The 10715-nt window shown below is 43.8% G+C and overlaps 1 protein-coding gene across 1 annotated transcript in view; it reads right to left on the reverse strand.

Moving 5' to 3' along the window:
- EMP3 (epithelial membrane protein 3 (MAM blood group)) overlaps positions 1-10078 on the reverse strand; it is a 36116-nt gene extending 26038 nt beyond the window's left edge. The window contains exon 1 of the mRNA XM_069742751.1: positions 9946-10078. The gene's annotated coding sequence lies outside the window, so the exon portion shown is untranslated. The remainder of the gene's footprint in view (positions 1-9945) is intronic.
- Between the last annotated feature and the right edge of the window lie 637 nt (positions 10079-10715).

Here is a 10715-nt window from a genome sequence, read left to right on the forward strand (position 1 = left end):
TCAGAGTGTGACGGGCCATGATTATTGGCCTTTTCCCAGCCTAAAAATACCAGCCTTCAGCTGCCCCAAAATTGCCACATCACATTAGATGCCCCAATTCTGGCGTCCTGTCTCAGCTCTTCCCGACTGCCCTTGTAGCAATTGTTGTAATGGGATTAGGGGTTGCTGACAGCAACTGGCGCTGACACCAAACCCTGGGTTTAGTAATGGAGAGGTGTCAGTCAGACACCCTCATTACTAACCTTGTAAGTAAAAATCAGTGAACACACACACACACACACACACACACACACAAACACCACACACACAGAAAAGTCGTTTTAACAGAAAAAACCCAGACACCCTCTTCGCCATTTTTCCCCCCCAAAAAAATCTTACTCCAATGGATCCACCATAATCCACATTGATGTCCCACAGTGAACCTCATCCAAAATTCCAGCATAAGGAGCCCCTTTCTCTGAATGGGGCTTCATAGGCTCACACCAGCACACCTGCCGGATCTCGCAGTGTTCTGCGATAGCTTCCAGTATGTGTGACCAGCAGTGACATCAGTGAGTATACCACCAGTCACAGACACTGTTTTTCATGCTGTCACAGTTGTCATCAACCCCAAATCCCTTTACCCCGATTTCCACCGCACCAGGGCAATCGGGAAGAGCTGAAAAATGGCACCAGAATTGGAGCATCTAATGTGATGTGCCAGTTCTGGGGAGCTGAAGGCTGGTATATTTAGGCTGGGAAGGGGCCAATAACCATGGTACTTTCCAGTCTGATAATATCAGCCTGCAGCGGTCTATTTTATTGGATCACCAATAGATGCTACTGCGCAGGCGCGGCCGGCACCATCTTGGTGGAGACATTTTTTTCCTCTAGCGAAATGGAGCTGGCGGTGATGCCTGTGCACTAGCATCTATTGTGTTTCGAATTATGCTACAGTACAGATACGGCCGGCGCCATTTTGAGGAATAATTTTTTTTTTCTCAAGAAAATGATATCACTAAATAAAATGAATATATATATATTATAGATCGTATCATGCTACAGTGCAGGCATCGGCATCTGCATGATGAATGTCATTTTGTTCCCAAAAATAAGATATCAGTATGTAAAATAGGGGGCAGGTAAGTGAGGGATCAGTTACCCGTCATAAGCCATAAGGATGAATATCTAATCAGAGCACCACATAAAGACCCCCATAAGCCACCCCGGAGCACGAGCATATCATTACCTCTAAACCTCCATTATACTCAATACTCGGGTTGAGCACCCGAACATTATGATTTGCTCAATTCAAGAAGCAAGCACCCGAGCATTTTAGTGCTCGCCCATCATTAGGTATCAATCCTAAAAAAGCAGGTGGCCGAACAAAAGCACAGAAATTGTGATAAATTTAAAGCACTGATTCTAAGATAGGGCGGCCATCGGTCAGGATTTGGCCCAGAAGCTGATATCAGGCTGCCAGGGCAACTAGCAAAAGTCTTACAGAATAAGGGTCAACACTGAGTTTTTGAATAAACTTTATATATTTGTCAAATAAACTTTAAAAACTTATAAAATGCTGATATACTTGTACTTCAGTAACCATAGAAACATCTGTCAAAAAACATCTAAAAACACTGAAACAGCACATTTTCTGAAGACCAACAATTCGTGTCAGTCTCATAACTTTTGGCCAGGATTGTTTGTGTGGGGCAAAGTGAATGGTGTAAAGCTATGTCTATAGGGAAAAAAAAAGATTATGGCTCTCGAAAGATGGGGAGTTAAAAAAGTGCAAAAATGAAAATTGGTCCACCTGGTCAAGAGTTGGACAGTAGCTGATTTTCATAGAAACGTTGCCTACAGCCGATCTGCCCCCTAAGGGATGTGTTCCATAATTTTGACCACAGAATGGATTACTATTAGTGGATAGCTGCCTCCCCGATTAGTTCACTGATGAGTATATACCTTCAGGGCCTATGAATATTTCCCGACTGCTCACCTAGGCACCGCAACCAGGATTTTTCCGCAGTTTGTCTTTCCACTGCAAACTTAATTAGGAAATCGGAAACACAGTTAATCATTCCTGCTAAAAACGAATGGAAATGGTTATACTATACATAATCCCCCCGATCATCCACGGAGGGGGTCTCTAACCCTGCAGTTGTCCTTGTTATGTGCCGTGCCCCCCTCTACAAGCTGTCAGGAATGTGTACAGGGTATCCAAAGTAGTGCTGGAGAATTCTGCACCACAGGCAGAGGCCGCGCGAAAACAAAAAGGATTCAAGATTTATTGTGGCAATGTGAACGCTCAGATGAATGAAAGTACATAAACCCGCACCCATGTGGAGAAAGAGATAGAGAGAAAAAAAATGTCATTTAACTTCCTGCGACTTACACAAAAATGTCCCTATGTTCTGCTAAAATGAGAAGCAGATGTGAGTCATCTGACCGCAGCCCGGGCCCCTTCCCACACCATGTGCTTCACGCACTGAAAATTCGATTTCTAGCTTATTTTATCCTCATGCTACTATGCGAGGTGCACACACCCTTGTATGAATCCTGGGTCTATTTAGGACTTTCATGAAAATTGGGTGACACTGAGATACCGTAGGCCCCATAGGAGGCTATAGGCACTGGAATAATGCGTCATATATCATCTCTCTCGTAGATTTGACTTCTTTCCAGAATCATCGAAATGTGTTCCTTTAAAGTCCGGGTTCAGATGAGCATACGTAAAAGAGCCTTTTTTAATAAGTAAAAAAAAAATCCTGACTATTTTTCTTCTATATCATCATCAATATGCCATTTTTACATCTGTCGCAGGCGGAAAGGGGCTCCTGTTTGTTTATTTGCCCCCTGTGTGTCTTTAACGGGACCCACTTGCTAATTTGATGGTGAAATCTGCCCCCTTACCTCACAGGCCCTTGTGCTGCTGCACTAATAAATCCGCCCCTGTGTATGACGTCCGTTAGTCTGTTTTTAGCCTCCATTTGGAATCCAGTTTTGACATCAAGAAATTAATAAATAATAATAATACAATTGAAAATATAGCTGATAATCTCAATGGATCTATAAAAAACAGATGGCATATGGATGTTAAGCCGTATAGAATCGTTTTTTGCACGTCTGATCCAAAATACAGATCCAAGTGGCGCAAGCTGCGACTTTTTGCACGTGGACCGCCATATTTATTTGCATTGGTCAGTGTCATATCCGCATGCTACCAGTTTTGCATAAGGAGCGATTCTCCATTCCTCGTAACGAGTCCCAAATCAGAAGGCGAGTCACAGTCCCAGCGCCATCGTTTGATCCAGCAGAAACCCGTTACAGACTATCAAGTCTGATCAAGTAGTCAATAAGGAATACAAAATCCCCTTTAGGGTATGAGCACATGGCGGCATTTACACTCCGGTACAACTGCTCTCCCAGGCGAAACAGTTCAGAAAATGTGTGGCGGTCTTTTTCCATAGGTGGTTCTGTAGGTGTCTTAGCCGTCGTTCTTGTGACGTCTTTCTCCCTGAGCAGGTGGAATTGGAATAAAAGTCACCAAATAATGACTATGTCACCTTTTTTAACCGATTCTGAGTTTCCAAAATCTCTAAAAGACGTGACGTAGCGATAAGTCACTTTGCGTTTCTTTGCTCTATGTTCATTTTACGGGTCACTTTTGTGGTGTGGACATATCCTAAGTTTCTATAAATGAAAACCGGTCATGTAAATCTCCTACAAAATTCCAGTATAATGGCAGCTGGCACTGGGTCTACATCTTCTCTGAACAACTGGGCCATTCGTGGCATCCACAGCTAAAAGTAAAGATGATATTGTATGGTGCATTGGAGTAGGTGGAATAATTGATAGCACAGAGATGGGTTATTATAAGGAGTATCACATTTGCTACTGATCACTCTTGCTGATTGAAGTATTATAAAATTGTAGATACGGTATATGCATTATGCTTATATATCCCTGAAGTTATGACTAAAATGTGTCTACAACTCTTCTTTTTCCAAGCCTTAGTTAGAATTCAGGTGTCAACAGGAGCTATGTGCATTCAGGACATACATTGAGGACATACAGTTTTAAGCGTGCCCTAAAAACTCATTTGTTCAGACTGGCCTACCGCCTCAATGCATTAACCTAACGATCCCTGTGTGGCCTATATTAAAAAAAAAAAAAAAAAAATTAATTAACTGGTTCATGCAGCTTTACATGAACACCCAAGCCTTACACTATGGCTGGTCCGAATAACTATAGCAATTGTTACCATCCACCTCTCGTGTCTCCCCTTTTCCTCATAGTTTGTAAGCTTACGAGCAGGGCCCTCACTCCTCTTGGTATCTGTTTTGAACTGTATTTCTGTTATGCTGTAATGTCTATTGTATGTACAAGTCCCCTCTATAATTTGTAAAGCGCTGCGGAATATGTTGGCGCTATATAAATAAAAATTATTATTATTATTATTATTATTACTTAGATGAGTGCTCGGAAACTTCCCGAATTGTACCAATCAGTGCAAAAATTAGACTTCAATTTTGTAATAGTATACATGCGAAAAGCTGCCATGGTCCTCCCTGGTATTACAGCTCAGCCTCATTCACTTGATTTATGATTCTTCGATGTCTTTTGGAAACAGTCCCGCTTTGCCAGGACAATCCCTCAAACTGTACCATCAAACGGTTGGGTTTATGTAAACCTTGGACACAAGTGAGTCCTTCTGGGCTTTTCAGGTGACCCTGTATAGTCTCTGGAGAGGGCTTAAGGGGTGTTCTGAAGTTGTCTCTTGAGCTGGTCAGAACTTTGCAGTCTCCTTACTTCCTGGTTCCTTGGCTGGGCAGGTGGTCCTTCTCGAATGATGATCCAAGAGTTTCATCCTGCTACTACACTTAATAATCTGTCAAGGTTTGTTCTGAGTCTACACTGTTATCACTATTTTCAGAAAAAGAAACTTTGAACAAGCTGTAACGGGGTCTACCAAGCTGGGGTACCTCTTTCAGTACCACCCCGTGTTTCAGGAGGTCCACTCTGCTTTGGCTGGAGTCTGAATGAAGGACACTGGCTGGAATTCCTTGGTTACCTGGCTGGGGTACCTCTTTCAGTACCACCCCGTGTTTCAGGAGGTCCACTCTGCTTTGGCTGGAGTCTGAATGAAGGACTATAAAGTAGTACTGAGTATTTGCCAAAGTAGCTCAGACGACCCACCAGCTTGCCAATGTGTTATTGTGCCCTCTATGAGAGTGGGCCCATGGTAGTTGGCCCCCTGGTTAGCTAAACCTCTGTTCCTTGTCCTTGATAAGCAGTTAAGAGACTTGGCCAACCCTTATATATTCATCAAGCGGACCAACATTAAATGAAAAGTAGACTCCTCTACCGATCCCCAGCATCCCACTTCGTACCACTGCCCGATCACTCGTTGATCTCCACTCTTCCTCTTCGGGGGGGTTGGCCAACACTTCTCTGCAACATAATATTTAAAGGGAACCTGTCATTCTACCTAAACTGCATGTAGGATGGATCAGATTCTGGTTGCACGATTGCAACTAGGGATGTTATTTTCTGAAACTTCGGAGAATTCCATGAGCTCCACAATGCTCTAGTTGATTGACAGATCTCTCCCGTATGTACATATGTAAGAGAGACCTGTCAATCACCTGGAGCGGTGCAGGAAAAGCCTGTCCGGGGTCTCTTCAATCTATAATTTAACTTCAAATCATTTCAAAAGAAAGCTATACCTAGCTGCAATGGTACCGTCAGCATCGGATGTTGTTGGAGCTGCCGGAATCAGCTGACAGGTTCCCTTTAATGCATTTCACATATCACTATGAGCTTTTGATGTCTGCAGTGTGACGGCCATGACTATATGCCACTCCTCCCATTCATCTCGTTCACCTTTAATGTCCGCCATGTGACTGCCAGGATGAGCTGTACACATTGCCCACATGCCAAGGCTACGCTCACATGGTCAACCATTGACGATTTCTCAAACAATCAACAATTGAGAGCACCCGTCATCTCCATGTTTATCTCCGTCTTATGGATGAAATGTGATTATTGCACATTTCTTTAGTTATTATTCGACTTTCCTCTGTAGAATACCAGTGATCACTTGAAACAAAATTCATTTAATCTTCGATCTAACATTTCATAGCGACGTTGAGCTACAAAATCACCCTCAATGTCAAGAGAAAACAACCAAGAGATAGGACAGATAGCTAGTACGAGCTTATCTACGAAGGCTGGCGTGCACAAAGAGTTCTTAGAACAATCCGATCTCTACATCCAATATTCTATCTTAAAGGGGATTGTGGAGACACGGGGGGTGGCGGGCGCCTATGTCCACTAGCCATAACCGCATGGACCAGGTATCGTCCCACCGAACGCCCGTTCTCCTATTCAGTGAAAACAAGTTATCAACTATCTGCTGGGACCCGATCGGTTACAAAATGGAGTGGCAAGTCGGACACTTGGCTACCAACTCCGTTCATTTATTATATTGGGCTGCCAGAAAAAGCCAAGCACTCAGTAGGCCCCAAGGCTCTTGCACACTGCCGCTCCGTTCTAATGGGAATAGAAGTGCTCGATTCTGCCGATCAGTGCAGGTCCCGGCAGTAGGACCACCACTGGTGGACAAGTTATCACCTATCCTGTGGATAAGTGCCAACTTGTTTTCACCATATAACCTCTTTAACAATGAAAATGGAGGGCCACTGGTACTGATGTCTTGGGTTGGAATCAAGCCATGGGCGTTTGTATATTTGTGTGGATCTCCTCTGGGATCTATGGTTTTCTCCACATGTAAGGTTCACTGGGATAACTGGGGGTCACTCGCAGCCATTCCCGGGTGTGGTGGTGGCTCTAGGCTTTTGACAGAGATGCAACACCAACTTTCCTTGGTATAATCAGACAATGGACTTCTCACCGTGGTGCACACGGGCTTAGATCCTTAGCAGTTCCATAACAAGTTAGCCATTGTGATCTCATTGTTGGAAGGTAACATGTCGTATTTATGGGGCAAAAAAGAGTACACCCCAGGGCAGCACTCAACTTAGTTTTCCATTCCATCTCAGACATGGACCCTTAACCTGAGCATCAACGTCCAGCTGGGTAAGGAATAGGAAGATGTGACTCCCACCATGACCAAATTCTCCCAACGCCATGATAAACCAGGGAGATGTTAGCCATTACAGAAGACAATACCTCACACCATGATAGGCTATGATCAGTTTCTCGGAGACCAAAACGCTGGCCGTCCATATTGATCATTTTGAAAGCTTACATGCAGATTCGGCCATAAAGATATTATCTTCACTACAATAACTGGAGAGCGGTGGGAATTGGTATAACTTTGCTTGGATCTCTATCCTACCCATGACCTTCGATATTTGTCCCGGTCCCCGGCCAGAATTCCTGCGTGGTATACAAGTCCTCACACCTACATCCACAGTGCAGACCTGTGTATCTCAGCAGATGACAAACAATACAAAAGCACGCATGCGATAACGCCATCATTATCATTATAAATAAACATTATCACAACATGAATGTGAAAAAAATACGTCACTGTCCAAGGGAAAAGGCAATGGCCGACCGTACTTCTTACACACACCAAAACATAATGATAACTGGTTAGTTAGGTGGGTCACTGGTTATCCATAAATTAGGCCTTAGGGTCTCTTCACATATTCCCTGACATGTTTAAAGAGCCCCATGCACTCAATAGATGTTAAAAAAGAGTGTCCCTTTGGCCAATCCGGGGCCACCATGAGTCGGCGGCGTACCTTTACTTTTCACTGTATAGGAAAGAGTAGTCTACAGGAAAGTGTATTTCAGTGGAACTTGGCTAGCATCTCCTCCTAATATATTTTCTATAGAAATGAACAGAGCTGACAATAATTGTGCACTAGAGTAACATGTGCCAAATTCATTAAGAGGCATGCATCTCTTAAAGGGAATTTGTCACCAAGTTTTACTACCACATATGAGAGTAGGATGATGTAGAGCTAGAGATCTTGATTCCAGTAATATGTCACGTGCTGGGATGCTTGCTGCCATGTTGATAAAATTACAGTTTTCTATGCTGCAGATCTAGCAGGTCTCTGAATGCTGAGCTCTGTGTAACCCTGTCCACATCACTGATTGGCAGCTTTCTGTGTACACTCTGCATAGGGGGAGAGATGCCACTCAGTGGTGTTTATACAGATCTTATGAATATGGAGGACTACATGGAAACAGATTTATTGTCCTCTAGTGATAATCTCCTGCCGATAAAACAGTGATGATATCAAAACTACAGCAAGAAGTCCGGTAAGAGACATCACTGGAATCAGGGTCTCTGTCTCTACATCAAGCTAGGTGGCAAAATCCTGGTGACAGATTCCTGTTCAGCTGCTATGATCCAGCATACGACATGTACTCCAGTTAGTGAGTTTCTGTGGGGTTGTATAACACTTTTGGGATGCATTTTGATGAAGACTGGCCCTTTTTGGTAAGCTCTGTTTACTTTGTGAAAAGGTGCTGACGTTGGTAATAACCTACAGTTGCAAAATCTTTTATGAAACCACGACTCGTAGAAAATGTTTATAAAATTTCAAGCAGTTTTGCGCCAGAAAACTACTTACCGAATCGAGACCTAAACTTACTTTCACGAAAATTAAAGGGGTGTTCTCCTCTTAGCTCCTCACCTGCGGGTACGCCATGACTGTCTGAGTGACGGTGGGCCTCAGCGAATCAGACGACGCATAGACTACCATGCTGCGCCTAGTAACACGGGGCACCAGTTCTCATTTTGGCCAATGCTATGTCTGTATCTTGAATATGGGACCAAATCTGGTACTATCTCTCTATTCAACTCTATGGGGGTCCTAAAAATAGCCAAACCAGTGTGCTGGACTGGAGGCTACGCCGTCATTCTTAAAGGGGTTGTCCACTACTCGGACAACACCTTCTCATACCCCACGCTTGGCCACAATAAACAAAAAAAGAGCCTATACTCGCCTCTCGTGCCGGCGCCGTTCCAGGGGCTCATGTGCGGTGTTATGAAATGTGACCCCGGCGCCCAATCAGCACTGGCGTCACCGTCCTAGCCTTCATACAAATTGACCACGAAGAGGAGGTCAAAGCTGCAGCCGATCCCTAATTTTCTCTTCATGTTCAATTAGTTAGAAGGCGGGGACAGTTGATTGGCCGCCGGGCTCACATGTCATAACAAAGGCCCGGGAACGCGAGTGCCAACGCCGCCGGTACGGGAGGCGAGTATAGGCTTTTTAATTTTATCGGGGTCAAACATGTAGATCAAGAAGTGGTTGCCCAACCCCTTCCATTGGTGTGGCGTTGGTCTACAGAGAACTTCTCTGGTCCCCTGAATAAAGGGTCACGGATTTGTTTGTCCGGTGGTTCTGACGTTCACTCACCCAGAGGTTAATAATTTTATAGCTGGAACGCCCATAACATTTTACGATTGAAATTCCCCTTGAAGAGTTTTGAGCATAACCATATGTGGACGCACACGGCTCATTCTGCATATTCATCCTGATGGAAAATACCTCTTCGTCCCGTAAGACGCAAATCATTTTTTTTTTTGTAGTCATCTGAATGCACAAATAGTTTTTGCCACTGTAAAGAATGTCCGCATGGACCCCGATGGTCAACAGACAAAATCAATGACTTCGGTAACAGATAGAAACCACATGTTCATTCTATTACAAGCCTGGAGCTCATTTCACGTCTCCCTCCACATCTCGGGGCCCCAAACGTCCCCCAAGAGCTCGGTCTAACGCGGCAGAAGAAAAAGGAGCTTTATAGTCTTATTGCTCTATATATTACTATTTACGTTCATCTTTGCTTTGGATTATTCCGCCTAAATACTTAAATCTGCTCGGAAATAACAGGTAACGAAAGAAACCAAATCGTGAAACGCGAGAGGCTGAGTCCGGTCTAGGGAATTGTTACCGTAAAGAGTAAATATCTTACCACCAAGATGTAGGGGGCTCAAGAAGTAACGTCTTCCAAGGAGATGGGTCTTCTCCTGCCTTCCTCCTTAGCACTGTAGCCCTCTGTGCTCACACAAGTGGTGCCTGAAGTGGGAGTTCACATGAAGTGTTTGCACTACTGCACTCCTCCCTTCTGCTAAAAGTTGATGGAAGCCTATACCTCCCACCCCACACCCATCCGAACCACAGAACTTAGCTAGGCATATTCATCACAGCCCCCTTCCCTTTTCTAAAACTGGGCATCTCTCCAGCACTCAACATTCTGCAACAACTGTCTCCACAGGCAGATGTTTTAACTTAAGTTGGGATCATAAGACGTCGCCCTGGTATAAAGGAGCGAGCATCGCAAGCCTTGGGGGTCACAGAAATGTATCTTCAATGAATTAACATGGAATGCAAATATTCAAAGTTTGGAGCAAGAAGGTGTCATCACGTAACAGGGTCGCTTCTAGCAAATGATGACGACGATATTTAGTGTAGAATCGGTGCAAAAAAATGGCAAAAACCTACAGAATATAAGAGATAAAGGAACTCTTCTTCCTTTTTAGCACTTTGATGACTTTTTTGTTGGCAGGTAGGAAGGGGTCATACACGTTTGATACTTGCTCGGACATTGATACTACAGTTTTATATCATACATCTTACAGAGTTACGTAAGTAAAAAAAGACATCCTTCATCAAATTCACCCATTCTCTATATGATTATGTAGAACACACAATGCCATTTGTTTTGAGAAAATCATTAAGTCC

The sequence above is a fragment of the Ranitomeya imitator genome, chromosome 10 (assembly GCF_032444005.1).
Source record: "Ranitomeya imitator isolate aRanImi1 chromosome 10, aRanImi1.pri, whole genome shotgun sequence".
NCBI classification, from domain to species: Eukaryota; Metazoa; Chordata; class Amphibia; order Anura; family Dendrobatidae; genus Ranitomeya; species Ranitomeya imitator.